At 43.9% G+C, this 17,595-nt stretch overlaps 1 protein-coding gene across 5 annotated transcripts in view; it reads right to left on the bottom strand.

Annotated features, from left to right (window-relative positions):
• The window catches only part of hao2 (hydroxyacid oxidase 2 (long chain)), a 91,093-nt gene that overhangs the window by 30,297 nt on the left and 43,201 nt on the right, over positions 1–17,595 (bottom strand). The window contains exon 1 of one of the 5 annotated variants that reach the window (XM_072262252.1): positions 2,927–3,015. The exons of 3 other annotated variants lie outside the window; for them this stretch is intronic. The gene's annotated coding sequence lies outside the window, so the exon portion shown is untranslated. Of the gene's footprint in view, positions 1–2,926; positions 3,016–17,595 lie in introns of those variants that run through there. One more of the 5 variants, XM_072262251.1, reaches the window with a different exon arrangement.

Here is a 17,595-nt window from a genome sequence, read left to right as displayed (position 1 = left end):
GCATATCCCATATTCTTGGGGCCAGAAGTGTTTCGGACTTTGAATTTTGGAATTTTTGCATCTATATAATGAGATACTTTGGGAATAGAACCCAGGTCTAAACTCAAAATCCATTCACATTACATATACAGCTTGTGTACAGCTGGTGTGAAGCTCAGAGATTGGAGTCCACGGTTGGAGCACAGTCTGACATAATGGAGCTGGGTCCCACACTGACTGTCGGAGTTGAATGACCGCCCCGAACTATTAACCAGTTCCAACGCTGCGATTGGCTTCATATCTGCCATCGATTCCAAACAGCTGCCCGCTGTTTGAAATATGTTTGTAAATATAATGAGCACTGGGATATTTTAAATAGTATTTCTAATTATTTTGTGCATGAAACAATTACACTCAATTTTCAGTTTGTTGGGATCTTTGCTTGTTTCATGATCAGTGTACCATTATGTTCACTCTGACCCTGACAGATCCATTCTTTCAATACATTTCACATCGAACTTTAAAGTAGTTGGGGTACAGCAGGTACCGAAGAAAGTGGACACTGAGTGTACGCCTGTAGGTAATAGCAGATGGAACCAGATGAGGATGGGTGATGAATCCAGGTAACTGGGGAAGCGAAGGAAATGGAAGAAGAGAACAAAGGGAGAGGGAAACTGGATAGAGTGGCGGGAATGTGAAAGCAGTACATTTCCCCTCAGCTCCCCTAAATTCTACAATGCAATACACGAGGAGCATTTCACAGAGGACAATTACCAACCTGCATGGATTTGGGACATGGGACAAAAATGCAGCATGTTGGGGAAAGGCAAATGGCCACAGAGAGAACGTGCAGTCTCCAGACAGGTCTCACCAGAGGTCAGGGTTGAGAGCGGATTGCTGGAGTTGTGAGACAGCAGCTCCACTAACTGCACCACTGTTCACCACAAATGTAAAAGGTTCATTCAGTGGTGGACAACACCAGATGTACAAACCTCCATGTATTTCCAATTTCGGAATGGCCCAGGCACCCATGAACACTACCTCATTATTACTGTTTTGCACTTACTTATTTACTTTGGTAGCATGGTAATTATTATGTCTTGGACTGTGCTGTTGCTGCCAAACAAGAAACTTCACAACATACTGTCCGTCAGTGATAATAAACCTGATTCTGAAGCACAGTCCACTGTGCCTCTGTACTTGCCAGTGAATGTCTATGTAATTAGCCTTTACTTGGCCATCTGGCTGCGTTGAAAGGCAGAAAATTAAGATACTGTAAATAGTTCTCTAAGGCTGTAACAGCCAGGGAGGGGGTGGTGGGGGTATTGGGAATAAGGTCCCATTACCTATTAAATACTCCCAATGGCATGCGTCTCAAATAGCCTCTGACACCCAAGTCCAACTCCTGGCTTTCACGTGTGGCTGAGTTACTAAACCCAGCGTAACCATTTCTATTGACAGGAGAAAGGGCAAAGGTGGGCTACTGGTGCCTTAAAAATCAATCTCTTCAGGCAGATGAGGCTCATCAGCCATGTTTGGTAACTTATCTTGGAAAAGGAAAACTCTGATTTCTAACCTCCACTACCTTGTGGTTATACCCACTCATGGGGAAGTCTTTGTGAGTGAACCCAGAAGAGAAGACTGGAGCTGGAGTCCTATGTTGAGTTCAACACCGACTGGCAACTCCTGTGATAACAGTGGTTCCAAACTGTTTCAGTCTCTGCTGTTCTTTTGGACTCATCAGCTGTGTGGAAAGGGGGAACAAGCTGTATGGGCAATAGCTTGCTCTCCATATCACACTGCCCTGTCTTGCATAATGGCTTGTGTATTGACTTCGGCAGCTAGGACACAACATCCATGGTCAGCCCCGACAAGTAGTAAGATAAATATAAGAACAGCCCACTGTTCCCTCTAACTGTTCGAGTGCGCAGCCACACAGTAACTGAAATGCTCCTGCGCATATAGTCTTTGTTGCCGTGTAGCTGGAGTTGCACACAACTCAAAATAGTTTATGAACTCGAAAGACTTTCAGAATCAGAATTGGAATCAGGTTTATTATCACCGGCATGTGTCATGGAATTTATTAACTTAGCAGCAGGAGTTCAATGCAATACATAATATAGAATAAGAAGAAAATAGTAATAATAATAATAATAAATAAGTGAATCAATTTAAATTTTATGTATATTGAATAGATTAAAATCATGCAAAAACAGAAATAATGTATATTAAAAAAGTGAGGTAGTGTTCAAAGCTTCAATGTCTATTTAGGAATCGGATGGCAGAGGGGAAGAAGCTGTTCCTGAATCACTGAGTGTGTGCCTTCAGGCTTCTGTACCTCCTACCTGATGGTAACAATGAGAAAAGAACATGGGGGTCCTTAATAATGGATGCTGCCTCTCTGAGACACTGCTCCTTAAAGATGTCCTGGGTACTTTGTAGACTAGTATCCAGGATGGAGCTGATTAAATTCACAACCCTCTGCAGCTTCTTTCAGTCCTTTGTTTCCTTATATTTCATTTTACTCTTTAATAAATAAAATCAAAAGTATGTGATTTTTCAGTTTTCATTCTAAATATTCATAATATGCATAGTACAGAAGAACATTTAAAGAAGGCACAGTTTTCAAGCCAGATAAAAATTTCCTGTTCAGAGCAATGGACGGTCCGCACAGTTGTAAAAAAACACCGAGGAAAAGTTGGTACAGGCAAATACAATTCTGTGACCTTCTCTTGCCACTCTTGTAAGTCATAGCTTATTTATATTGCAACTCCATTGCTCTGGCTCCCTCGAACCCTTAGCTGACAAACATTTATTAATACCGACATTTGAAGAGGTACATTTCTGTTTCAACTGCTGAATTCCAAAGAATACTCCTGATTTCACCCTTATATAGCTTTCCTTTAATCAAACCACAGTGTTCTAAAGCAATAGTTTCTGAACTTACCCAACCAAAATCCTTATTGACTCTCAGCAGACTGACTCTAAACCTTCTAAATTCAAAGCTGTACAAAACTAAGCTTACGTAATGCTGTCTGCAAAATTTACTAGTTAATTATAAGACAGAAATGACCTTTACACAGAACCGCTGAAATGTGGAATTCTCAAATACAAGACATGTTGGGTGCAAAATCAAAATTAAATAAAAACTGGAAAATGCTGGAAATCTGAAATAAAAGAGAAGCAGATTACATTTCATGTCAAAGCCCGTATTGGAACTAATAAACAAATCAGATGAAAGGTATTCAAACTGAAACATTAACTTTTTCTCCTTCCACTAATGCTGTCTGATCTGCCAAGGTTTCCAGCAATTCCAGTTTTATTTCACTCTTGTGAAAAGGAATTGCATATTTGCTAGAATTGGGAGGGAATGATTAAGATAAATGATACAAAAGTTAGACAAGGAGAGAAATCTAGCTGAAAACTGCATAAACTTTGCATGTGTAGTTAGCTGTGCATTCTGTAAACACATTTCTCATTTCCATCTCCACACTTTTCTCTAGAAAGGAAGGTTATATGAAATAATGCAGAGGTAGAAATAAGAGATGTGTTTGTGGAACACACCAGCAAATACACATACAGTGGTATCTGAACGATGAAATGGCACAGCTACTCAAAGTATACTTGGGTCGGTAGAACTGTGCTTGTGACAACGGTCAAGCTCAAATTACAACAGCCAGAGAAACCAAGATCAGAAATCCAAGTGACACACACAAAACGCTGGAGGAACTCAGCAGATCAGACAGCACCTATGGAAAAAAATACAGTCGACATCTCGGCCTTGAGATCCTTCGGCAGAACTGGACAAAAAAAGATGAGTAGATTTTAAAGGTGGGGGGAAGAAACACAAGGTGATAGGTGAAACCGAGAGGGGAAGGGGATGAAGTAAAGAGCTGGGAGGTTGATTGGTGAAACAGGGCTGGAGAAGGGGGAATCTAATTGGAGAGGACAGAAGACCATTGAAGAAAGAAAAGGGGGGAGGAGCACCAGAGGGAAGTAATGGGCAGACAAGGAGATAAGGTGAGAGCGGGAAAAGGGGATGGGGAATGGTAAAGGGGGGGGGGCAGCATTACCAGAAGTTCAAGAAATCGATGTCATACCATCAAGTTAGAGGCTGCCCACAAATGCTTTCTGACTGAGAGAACAAGGTGAAAGAAATGGAGGGAATTGTTCCTGGTATACACACACACCAATTTATGAGAATGGCTGAACATATTTGAAACACATTTAGTAAGGTGAAGAATTCTACAATTTATAAATAAAGGATTGATGTACAAAAACAGAAAGTTTTTGTTGAACCTTTATAAAACATTGATTCAATCCCAACTAAAGGCAACATGTTAGCAGCTACGATGGAAACCGTTAAATATTCCCGTTTCAGTCTGCTACAGCTGAGAACCACAACTACATTCAAGGTCTGCACAGTTAGTAACATGGTTTTAATGAGATTAAAACTCAGTGTTACTTAAAGCCAACAGAACTCGAATGGACTCTGGTTTCAGTGTTTCCCCTTCAATCCCGCCAAAGAAGGGATGCCGAGCTGGCTTAAAGGCTCATCTGAGACTCCCAATACCAATAATCTTGCTGGCAAACGTACAGTCTCCAGTAAATAAAACTGAAGATCTCAAAGCTAGATTACTTCCTACAAAGCAAAACCCAATGGCATGAATGGCAGCGATGCTTCACTACCAGATGAACTCAATGCCTCCTATGCACGCTTTGAAAGGGAGAACACAACTACAGCTGTGAAGATCCCTGCTGCACCTGATGACCCTGTGATCTCTGTCTCAGAGGCTGATGTTAGGCTGTCTTTAAAGAGAATGAACCCTCACAAGGCCGATGGAGTATCTGGTAAGGCTCTGAAAACCTGTGCCAACCAACTAGCGGGAGTATTCAAGGACATTTTCAACCTCTCACTGCTATGGGCAGAAGTTCCCACTTACTTCAAAAAGGCAACAATTATACCAGTGCCTAAGAAGAATAATGTGGGCTGCCTTAATGACTATCGCCCAGTAGCACTCACATCAACAGTGATGAAATGCTTTGAGAGGTTGGTCATGACTATACTGAACTCCAGCCTCAGCAAGGGCCTGGACCCATTGCAATTTGCCTATCACCACAACAGGTCAATGGCAGACGCAAACTCAATGGCTTTCCATGTGGCTTTAGACCACCTGGACAACACCAACACCTACGTCAAGATGCTGTTCTTTGACTATAGCTCAGCATTTAATACCATCACTCCCACAATCCTGATTGAGGAGTTGCAGAACCTGGACCCCTGTACCTCCCTCTGCAATTGGATCCTCGACTTCCTACCAGAAGACCACAATCTGTGCAGATTGGTGGTAACATATTCTCCTCACTGACGAATAACACTGGCACACCTCAGGGGTGTGTGCTTAGCCCACTGCTCTACTCTCTATATACACATGACTGTGTGGCTAGGCATAGCTCAAATACTGTCTATACATTTGCTGACGATACAACCATTGTTGGTAGAATCTCAGGTGGTGACAAGAGGGTGTACAGGAGTGAGATATGCCAACTAGTGGAGTGGTGCCACAGCAACAACCTGGCACTCAACGTCAGTAAGACGGAAGAGCTGATTGTGGACTTCTGGAAGGGTAAAACGAAGGAACGCATACCAATCTTCATAGAGGGATCAGAAGTAGAGAGAGTGAGCAGTTTAAACTTCCCGGATGTCAAGATCTCTGAGGATCTAACCTGGTCCCAACATATCGATGTAGTTATAAACAAGGCAAGATTGCGGCTATACTTTGTTAGGAGTTTGAAGAGGTTTGGCATGTCAACAAATACACTCAAAAACTTCTATAGTTGTACCATGGAGAGCATTCTGACAGGCTGCGTCACTGTCTGGTATGGAGGGGCTACTGCAAAAGAAGCTGCAGAAGGTTGTAAATCTAGTCAGCTCCATCTTGGATATTAGCCTACAAAGTACCCAGGGCATCTTCAGGGAGCGGTGTCTCAGAAAGGCAGCGTCCAGTATTAAGGACCTCCAGCACCCAGGGCATGCTCTTTTCTCACTGTTACCATCAGGTAGGAGATATAGAAGCCTGAAGGCACACACTCAGCGATTCAGGGACAGCTTCTTCCCCTCTGCCATCCAGTTCCTAAATGGACATTGAATCTTTGGATATTACCTCACTTTTTTTTAATATACATTATTTCTGTTTTTGCACATTTTTAAAATCTATTCAATATATGTACACTGTAATTGATTTACTTATTTATTACTTTTTAAATTTATTATTATTATTTTTTTCTCTCTGCTAGATTTTGTATTGTATTGAAGTGCTGCTGCTAAGTTAACAAATTTCACGTCACATGCCAGTGATAATAAACCTGATTCTGATTGCTGTACCAGAGGGACATTAGGACCTGTTGCTTTTTTTATTTCATTAAATCTTGGTTAACCTCTTCCGTTCCAGGCACAGTGATTCAGATTGATGGGTTCATAATACACTACCAAAATAAGACAGCTGAGTTTTTCAAAGCTAGAAGTGTGCTTCATGATAAACTTCTTGTGGTGTACAAATGTGGTAGTTCTGTCCTGGTCTTGTTCACCTGACCTGGAGCACCTCGTGATCAAGTGCTATCTATCTTATCTGCTGCGGGAGATTTCAGTCATCATCTTGGCTGTGGTGTACATCCCACCTCAGGCCAGCGTCAAACAGGCTCTAGACAAACAGCGATGTCAACAACGGGCATGAAACAGCCCAATTCTGGCCTAATTCTGCTCCGACATCTTATGGTCTAAGTTATGGACAAGGGAGGCACAGGAGTGCTTACTGGACTGCTTTGAATCGATGGACTGGACTGTATTCAGGAATTCATCCTTGAGTCTGAATGAGTACCAAAGCTGTCACTGTCTTCATTAAAACCTGTGTGGATGAGTGTGTGCCTACGAGAACTTATTGTACATACCCAAACCAAAAGCTGCGGATGAACCTGAAGGTTCGTAGTCTGCTGAGGGCTAGATCTGTGACATTCAAGTCAGGAGACCCACGTCTGTACAAGAAAACTAGGTATGATTTGTGGAGGACTAATTCTGAATGAAGTTGAAGGTGAAACTGGATGCATGTCAAGTCTGGCAGGGTTTGCAGGCCATTACTTCCTACAAGGTGAAACCTAACACCACAAATGGCTGAGATGCTTCACTCCCAGATGAGCTCAACGCCTTTTATGCTCGCTTTGAAAGGGAGAATAAAACTACAGCTGTGCTGATCTCAGCAGCACAAGAGGATAAACTCTTGCAAGGCGACAGGTCCTGATGGAGTACCTGGTAGGGCTCTGAAAACCTGTGCTAACCAATGGGTAGGGATACTCAAAGATATTTTCATTCTCTCCTTGCTACAGTCAGAAGTTCCTAACTGCTTCAAAAGGGCAACAATTATACCAGTACCCAAGAGAGAAGGGTGAGCTGCCTTAATGACTATTGTCCAAGAGCACTCACATATACTGATGAAGTGTTTTGGGAGGTGGGGTTATGGCTACAATCAACTCCTGCCTCAGCAAGTACCTGGATCCACTGCAATTTGCCTATCCCCTTGGCGGACACAATCTCATTGGCTCTTCCTGCAGCCTTCAATCACCTGGACAATACAAATACCTGTATCAGATGCTGTTTATTGATTATAGCTTAGCACTTAACACACTCAGTCTTACAGTTCTGATCGATAAGCTCCAGTACTTAGGCCTCTGCACCTCCCTCTGTAACAGGATCCTCGACTTCCTAACCGGTAGACCACAATCTGTGCGGGTCAGAAACAACATCTCCACCTCACCGACAATTAACACCGGTGCACCTCAGGGATGTGTGCTTAGCCCATTGTTCCACTATTTCTACACCCATGGCTGCGAACAAGCGTGAGATCCATCAGCTACTTGTGTGATGTTGTAGCAACAACTTTGCACTCAATGTCAGTAAGACCTAGAACTGATTGTGGACTTCAGAAAGGGTAAGATGAGGGAACACACACCAGTCCTCACAGAGGGATCACAAGTGGAAAGAGTGAGCAATTTCAAATTCCTGAGTGGCGATATCTCTGAGGGTCCAACCTGGACCCAACATAGTGATGCAGCTGAAAAGGAGGCATAACAGCGGTTATATTTCATTAGGAATTTGGGGAGATTTGTTATGTCTCCAAAAACACTCGACAATTTCTAGACTGTGGAGAGTGTTCTGACCGGCTACATCACCATCTGGAATTGCCGGGGGCAGGGGGGCGGCTACTGCACAAGATCAAAGTAAGCTGCAGAGAGTTGTAAAGTTAGTCAGCTCCACTATGAGCACTAGCCTCTGTAGTATTCAGGACATCCTCAAGGAGCGTTGGCTTCAAAAGGTAGTGTCTGTTATTAAGGACCTCATCACCCAGGTCATGCCTTGTCCTTGTTACTACCATCAGGAAGGAGGTACAGAAACCTGAAAGCACACACTCAATGATTCAGGAACAGCTTCTTCCCTTCTGCTATCCAATTTCTAAATGGAAATTGAATCCATGAACACTACCTCACTATTTTTAAAATGTCTATTTCTGCACTACTTATTTAACTATTTATGATACTTTATACATATACACACACATACATACATACACACACTGCAATTCACAGTTCTTTCCTCTATTATTATGTATTGCATTGTACTGCTGCTGCAAAGTTAACAAATTTCACAACATATGCTGGTGATATTAAACCTGATTCTGATTCACAACACCTCAGGAAAGATATGATAAACTGAAAATTGTTACCCAAAAGATTCAGTAGAAATGATTACAGAGAGAATGCAGAGAACAGTTGTTCTGATCAGCTGATAATTTTAGAACATAGAACATAGAATAGTACAGCACAGTACAGGCCCTTCGGCACACAATGTTGTGCCGACCCTCAAATCCTGCCTCCCATATAAGCCCCCACCTTAGATTCCTCCATATACCCGTCTAGTAGTCCCTTAAACTTCACTAGTGTATCTGCCTCCACCACTGACTCAGGCAGTGCATTCCACGCACCAACCACTCTCTGAGTAAAAAACCTTCCTCTAATATCCCCCTTGAACTTCCCACCCCTTACCTTAAAGCCATGTCCTCTTGTATTGAGCAGTGGTGCCCTGGGGAAGAGGCGCTGGCTATCCACTCTATCTATTCCTCTTATTATCTTGTACACCTCTATCATGTCTCCTCTCATCCTCCTTCTCTCTAAAGAGTAAAGCCCTAGCTCCCTTAATCTCTGATCATAATGCATACTTTCTAAACCAGGCAGCATCCTAGTAAATCTCTTCTGTACCCTTTCCAATGCTTCCACATCCTTCCTATAGTGAGGTGACCAGAACTGGACATAGTACTCCAAGTGTGGCCTAACCAGAGTTTTATAGAGCTGCATCATTACATCGTGATTCTTAAACTCTGTCCCTCGACTTATGAAAGCTAACACCCCATAAGCTTTCTTAACTACCCTATCTACCTGTGAGGCAACTTTCAGGGATCTGTGGACATGTACCCCGAGATCCCTCTGCTCCTCCACACTACCAAGTATCCTGCCATTTACTTTGTACTCTGCCTTGGAGTTTGTCCTTCCAAAGTGTACCACCTCACACTTCTTCCAGTTGAACTCCATCTGCCACTTCTCAGCCCACTTCTGCATCCTATCAATGTCTCTCTGCAATCTTTGACAATCCTCTACACTATCTACAACACCACCAACCTTTGTGTCGTCTGCAAACTTGCCAACCCACCCTTCTACCCCTACATCCAGGTCGTTAATAAAAATCACGAAAAGTAGAGGTCCCAGAACAGATCCTTGTGGGACACCACTAGTCACAATCCTCCAATCTGAATGTACTCCCTCCACCACCACCCTCTGTCTTCTGCAGGCAAGCCAATTGTGAAACCACCTGGACAAACTTCCCTGGATCCCATGCCTTCTGACTTTCTGAATAAGCCTACCGTGTGGAACCTTGTCAAATGCCTTACTAAAATCCATATAGATCACATCCACTGCACTACCCTCATCTATATGCCCGGTCACCTCCTCAAAGAACTCTATCAGGCTTGTTAGACACGATCTGCCCTTCACAAAGCCATGCTCACTGTCCCTGATCAGACCATGATTCTCTAAATGCCTATAGATCCTATCTCTAAGAATCTTTTCCAACAGCTTTCCCACCACAGACGTAAGGCTCACTGGTCTATAATTACCCGGACTATCCCTACTACCTTTTTTGAACAAGGGAATAACATTCGCCTCCCTCCAATCCTCCGGTACCATTCCCGTGGACAACGAGGACACAAAGATCCTAGCCAGAGGCTCAGCAATCTCTTCTCTCACCTCGTGGAGCAGCCTGGGGAATATTCCGTCAGGCCCCGGGGACTTATCTGTTCTAATGTATTTTAACAACTCCAACACCTCCTCTCCCTTAATATCAACATGCTCCAGAACATCAACTTCACTCATATTGTCCTCACCATCATCAAGTTCCCTCTCATTGGTGAATACCAAAGAGAAGTATTCATTGAGGACCTCGCTCACTTCCACAGCCTCCAGGCACACCTTCCCACCTTTATCTCTAATCGGTCCTACCTTCACTCCTGTCATCCTTTTTTTCTTCACATAACTGAAGAATGCCTTGGGGTTTTCCTTTACTCTACTCGCCAAGGCCTTCTCATGCCCCCTTCTTGCTCTTCTCAGTCCCTTCTTAAGCTCCTTTCTTGCTTCCCTATATTCCTCAATAGACCCATCTGATCCTTGCTTCCTAAACCTCATGTATGCTGCCTTCTTCCACCTGACTAGGTTTTCCACCTCACTTGTCACCCATGGTTCCTTCACCCTACCATTCATTATCTTCCTCACCGGGACAAATTTATCCCTTACATCCCGCAAGAGATCTCTAAACATCGACATGTCCATAGTACATTTCCCTGCAAAAACATCATCCCAATTCACACCCGCAAGTTCTAGCCTTATAGCCTCATAATTTGCCTTTCCCCAATTAAAAATTTTCCTGTCCTCTTTGATTCTATCCTTTTCCATGATAATGCTAAAGGCCAGGGGGCGGTGGTCACTGTCCCCCAGATGCTTACCCACTGAGAGATCTGTGACCTGACCCGGTTCATTACCTAGTACTAGATCTAGTATGGCATTCCCCCTGGTCAGCTTGTCCACATACTGTGACAGGAATCCATCCTGGACACACTTAACAAACTCTGCCCCATCTAAACCCTTGAAACTAATCAGGTGCCAATCAATATTAGGGAAGTTAAAGTCACCCATGATAACAACCCTGTTATTTTTGCACCTTTCCAAAATCTGCCTCTCAATCTGCTCCTCTGTATCTCTGCTGCTACCAGGGGGCCCACAGAATACCCCCAGTAGAGTAACTGCTCCCTTCCTGTTCCTGACTTCCACCCATAGTGACTCAAAAGAGGTTCCTGCTACATTACCCACCCTTTCTGTAGCTGTAATAGTATCCCTGACCAGTAATGCCACCCCTCCTCCCCTTTCTACCCTCTGTCTATCCCTTTTAAAGCACTGAAATCTAGGAATATTGAGAATCCATTCCTGCCCTGGTGCCAGCCAAGTCTCTGTAATGGCCACTACATCATAATTCCATGTATGTATCCAAGCTCTCAGTTCATCACCTTTGTTCCTGATGCTTCTTGCATTGAGGTACACACACTTCAGCCTTTCTACCTTACTGTCTTTACACCATTTATTCTGCTTCTCTTTCCTCAAAGCCTCTCTGTATGTTAGATCTGGCTTTACTCCATGCACTTCTTTCACTGCTCTATCGCTCTGGGTCCCATACCCCTCGCAAATTAGTTTAAACCCTTCCGAACCATGCTAGCAAACCTACCTGCAAGGTATTGCTCCCCCTCGAGTTCAGGTGCAGCCCATCCAATCTGTACAGGTCCCACCTTCCCCAGAAGAGATCCCAATGATCTAAAAATCTAAAATCCTGCTCCCTGCACCAACTCCTCAGCCATGCATTCAACTGCCATCTCCTCCAATTCTTACCATCACTGTCACGTAGCACTGGCAGCAATCCTGAGAACGTCACCCTTGAGGTCCTGTTCTTCAGCCTTCTGCCTAATTCCCAAAACTCACACTTCAGGACCTCATCCCTCTTCCTGCCTATGTCGTTGGTCCCAACATGTATCACGACTTCTGGTTGGTTTCCCTCTCGAACCAGGATGTCGTGCACCCGGTCAGAGACATCCCGGACCCTGGCACCCAGGAGGCAACAAACCATGCGGGTGTCCTTCTCACGTCCACAAAATCTCCTGTCTGCTCCCCTGACTATAGAGTCTCCAATGACGACAGCTCTCCTCTTCTCTGTCCCACCCTTCTGCACCACAGGGTCAGACTCAGTGCCGGAGGCCCTGCTACCGTGGCTCACACCTGGTCGGTCGTCCCCGCCAACAGTATCCAGGATAGTAAACTTATTATTCAGGGGAATGGCTACAGGGGTGCTCTGCACTACCTGTCTGCTCACCTTCGCTTTCCCCCCGTCTGACTGTCACCCAACGACCTGCTTCCGACAGCCTAGGTGTGAATACCTTCCTGTAGCTCTCATCTATGATTGCCTCATTCTCCCTTATGAGTCGAAGGTCATCCAGCTGCTGCTCCAGATTCCTTACACGGTCTTCCAGATCGCCCAGCCGTAGGCACTTCTGGCAGATGTGACTCTGCGGGAGAGGGGCGTTCACCCAAGACTGCCACATCTCACATGAGAGGCACATCACCGTCTCAGGAGACATTGTAAAGACTAACTGCGAGCTAGCTTGTCCTCCGCCTCTTCTCGTCGAAGCCTCTTGAGTCAAAGCCTCAAAGCTCCACTCCTTCACTGGCCCACTCACGCACTGGCCGCTTTTTAGTCAAAACTTTTAAGTAATGGGCATAAAATACAATGGATATGTAATGAAAAACAATTTTATGCAGAGCTTTATGAATAGAACTCACTTCATGTAAAGATTCAGGAAATAAAGAGTGAGGGCATTCAGTAAGGAATTCAATAGGCATGAAAGGAAGGAACCTCTATGGCTAAAGTCAAAAAATGGAGTTATGGGAATGGCTGAATACTTGGCACAGAACCTACATGGACCTGGAATGCTGAATGTCCTCCTGGGATTTAACGATTCTAAAACTGGGATTGTCAATGGGACCCAATTCCAACTGCCTGTGCCCACCAAAGTCCATATTCCCAATGGACACCACCTTAGGATTGCCTGCGGACAAAGTCTAGAATACCAGTGTAACCAGCTCAGCAATGTCAGTGGAAGCCATCAGGACTGTCAATGGTACCCAAGTCAGAACAAATGATTTGTTCTATTTGTTGATTGGCAAATAGTGAAATGTTGATTGGCTGTATCAACAGATTGGAACTGTGAATCAATTATTGTGGAGATTTTGGATGAAGAATTGAATAATGTAGCCTTTTGTATATTCACTGATAGTCTGTTTTCATTGTTGACAAGGCCTGCATTTATTAGGCATTCTTCATTGTCCTGAGATGGTTTTGCTGAGCAGCCCCCTTAAAACACAAGGCAATTTAATGTGTGCCATGTATTACAGACCTGGAAAGGGATATAGATTTCCTTTCTTAAAGACGTTGGTGAACTCAGCGAGGGAATAGATATTGGTGGATTTCATCATTGGTCTGCCCCAGTCTGATGGAAACACTACCATTCCTCTGGTGGTTTTGGACTGATTCTCCAAGGCTGCCCACTTAATTGCTTTCCCCAAGCTCCCACTGGCTCATGGGACTGCTACCCTCATGGGTCAGCACATGTTCAAGCTGCACTGCTTCCCTCAGGATATCATGTCTGATCCAGGACCACAAATCATGTCCCATTTCTGGAAGACCTTTTGATCTCTTGCAGGAGCCACAGCCAGTCTGGTTTCCACCTCCAACCTAATGGCCAAACTGAGAGAGTCAATTAGGAGCTGAAGACAACCTTGTGCTGTCTTGACTCTTCCAACCCCACGTCCTGGACGTTGGTTTAGGCGGAGATTGCCCACAATAACCTCCAGTCGTCCTCCACTGGCATGTCCCCCTTTGAATGCCAAAAGTAATTCCAGTCACCACTCTTCCCTGACCAAGCCGTTGACATGGGAGTTCCTGCTGCTGAATAGTTGGTCCAACTCTACAAGCGCACATGGAGATAGACTAGAGTTTCTCTGCTGCACACTCAGAAACATGTTCTCCCAACAAATGAGACCTCTCAAGCCAGAGGAGAAAGTCTGGCTGGAGTCTAGGGATCTTCCCTTAATAGTCAAGAGCCGCAAGTTGGCTCCACATGGGACCATTGTAGTGGATGAGGCAATCAAGATGGACTCAGATAGATTGCGCCTATCATCATCAATGAAGATTCACCTAGTGTTCGATGTTTCTCAGCTCAAGATGGTGACTACCTCCCCCCTCCACTGGCTCCAGTCACACCTCCTCCCCCCTCCCCCCTCCTCCCTGCTTGGTGGATAGGTCCCTGGTCGATTCTGTGTGGCACGTCTTGGTATCTCACTGAGTGTGGGGCAGGGTTCAGTATCTTGCACTTTGGGAAGGGTACGGCCCTGAGGAACATTCTTGGGTTCTAGTCCATGACATCCTGGATAAGTCCCTCATTCGGGACATTTGGCAAGCATGGGCCTCTGGCACCTCAGGAGTTGTGCCCATGGAGGGGTGCCCTGTCATAACCATGTACGTCGCCACAGCCTCTGTGTGACCTCACGGGGAGGCTGCAGAACGGTGTCGGCAATCACCCCCATGAGTTTGCATGTTCCGGCCAATTAGTGTCTCATTGTGGTGATATTTAACTCCCTTCCTCTCCTTTCAGTCTCATACAGACAGATCTCAACAATGACAAGGTGGTGTACAGGAAGGAAATAAACTGCTTAATGGCAGAGGGTCAAGACAATAACATGTCTCTCAATGTCAGAAGGAGCTGGTCATTGACCTCAGAAAGCAGGACACAGTACACACCAAGGACTGTATCAATGGTGCTAAGGTGAAGATGGCAGAAAACTTCAAGCTCTTGGATGTAAGCTAACCAATAATTTATCCTGGTTATTTTAACAGCCAAATAAAAAACAGCAATACCACTAGCTCGTCAGAAAGCTAGGGAAAATAAGCATGTTTCCAATGACTCGTGCACCATGGAAATCATCCTATCTGGATGCATCAGGCTCTGCTCAAGACCACAAGTTATTGCAGAGAGTTGTGAATGCAGCTGGGTCCATCACGCAAAACCAGCCTCCCCTCCGCTGACTCCATCTGTGTTCGCTGCTACCTTGATGTACTAATGATCTGACTGGATAACAGGCAAAATAACCTTTTCATTGCGATGCCATGTGCCAACAATCCAAATACTAATAAATAGATCGCTGTGTCCCCCTACTTCGTGTTTTCCCATACACACAAAAAGAACTTCTTTTCTCGTGGTTGCTTTCCCGATGCCATGGCGGGAATACTTTAATGTCCGAGAGTCCTCACAGAGGTCGGAATGGCAATGACACGGCAGCAGACACCTTCTTGCGCACCACCTGATGGGAAGTGCACAGGGCCCACTTTGGTGCATGATCCTGTGAGTACATCACCATCTCTCCGTAGACAAACTTGCAAAACAAAACATTCCGACAAATCTATGCATACTGCTTACTGTGACAAGGATGATGGAAAGCCAATTTCCAGGCAACATTACCTTATTCAAATTTAGTCCGTTCTATCTTGTTGCCACCAGAATTTCACTGACTAGTGCACCATAAACAAATTAAGTTGGTCAGTGGCATACTATTTCAAATTAGAAACATAGAAACAGAAAAGCTACAGCACAATACAGGCCCTTTGGCCCACAATGCTGTGCCATACACGTACTTACTTAGAAATTACCCGATGTTACCCATAGCCCTCTATTTTTCTGAGCTCCATGTACCTATCCAGGAGTCTCTTAAAAGAGCCTGTCGTATCTGCCTCCACCACCATCGCCAGCAGCCCATTCCACACACTCACCACTCTCTGTGTAAAAAACTTACCCCTGACATCTCCTCTGTACCTACTCCCAAGCACCTTAAACCTGTGCCCTCTCATGCTAGCCATTTCAGCACTGGGAAAAAGTCTCTGACTATCCCCACGATCAATGCCTCTCATCATCTTATACACCTCACCTCTCATCCATGTGAAATCCACGTGCGGTACAGGTACATACTCTTAAAGTAAATATTCTGCATGGTGTATATTTATTGTCAGCAGAGTCCGAAACGCCAAAGGAAAATTGCAAGTGGGCCTTTAGGGGTGTTTTTAAAAATTTTTTTTAAACCAATGATTAAAACGAATGCTTCTGTATAAATTGCTTCACTTTATTCAACAAAGGCATTTAATTTTTTGTTATTTTAAGTTCCATTATATTCAAACAACTTCATTTCAACAAGAATGTATTTTGACTAGTGTTTTCTTAAGCAATGAAAAACACATTTTTAATTTTATTCCATATAGTTATTTTATTTGCAGAGACTTAACAAATTCTTGACTTTTGACACCTCTAATAGTGAAATTTGAACACACACCAAAAATAAGTAACAAGGAATAAGCAAAATCAAGGCAAAACATTACGTGGTTTCTATCGCTGTCAGGAGCAACTGGTTGCAGAATTGTTATCCAACCTAGGCCTTCAACATACAACCCATGGAAACCGAGACATGAAGCTTATGTGAAAGTAAAACAGAGAGTCGAGCCTCACCTAGCAAGTTATCCGTAATCTTTATCATAGTCAGCTATGGAAGCACCCATATCCATATCAGACGGATGTAAACTGTTCCTACCTTTAATCCCCAAGAAGAGCTCGTTTTCTGCTACTTTGAACCTGTTCTGTTTTCTTTTATTTCATTGTTAAGAATAGCATAAATCGTCAGCATTGCTCTTTTCGACTGTGCGAGACACCCAAAATGTAAATGGATCCAAACACACACACTGTCCCCTAACTAAACTGTTTATGGGTCATGTAATACAAAAAGTACAAAAAATAACTATCAGGGATTAACTCTCTGTTCAAACCCCACAGTGTTCACCTTTGTGTTGCAGAGACATTAACTGCCAGAATTGTGCTGAGCCCATGCCATCAAGGGACGTAATCCCATCCTTTTGACATTCCAAAAATACCAATGTGATTACTGACTATTGTGAATCTTTGCTGTCCTGTCACGTGCTCTGTGAAATGACTAGCACTTTTAACTGTCACAGTTTTTCTTTTTTTGTGTTCTTTTCCCACAAATTATTTTAAAAGAAGACATTTTAATGTCCCTCATGCAATGAACTCTCTACAAGTTTTGCATTCTCTGCCTTAATCTAGAGGCCAAGATAATCCTGTTTATGGATATTTTAAAGTTGTAAAGAGTCATTCCAGTTCCAAATTTGAGCATGAATTGGTGATATGATTTACTTCCACCCCACCATTATTCACCCCCTTCCCAGTCACTTGCACAGCAAACCACCAAACTTAGATGTCAAAAAAATGTGTGAGTGCATGTAATACAAGGGCAAATGTTTCTAGACAATTGCCTCTTTTGTCATGTCTCACTCCAAATAGTCACTAAAACAATCTTTGGCAG

The sequence above is a fragment of the Mobula birostris genome, chromosome 6 (assembly GCF_030028105.1).
Source record: "Mobula birostris isolate sMobBir1 chromosome 6, sMobBir1.hap1, whole genome shotgun sequence".
In the NCBI taxonomy this organism is placed as follows: domain Eukaryota; kingdom Metazoa; phylum Chordata; class Chondrichthyes; order Myliobatiformes; family Myliobatidae; genus Mobula; species Mobula birostris.
Note: the sequence above shows the minus strand (reverse complement) of the source record. Positions and strands in the feature narration are given on the sequence as shown.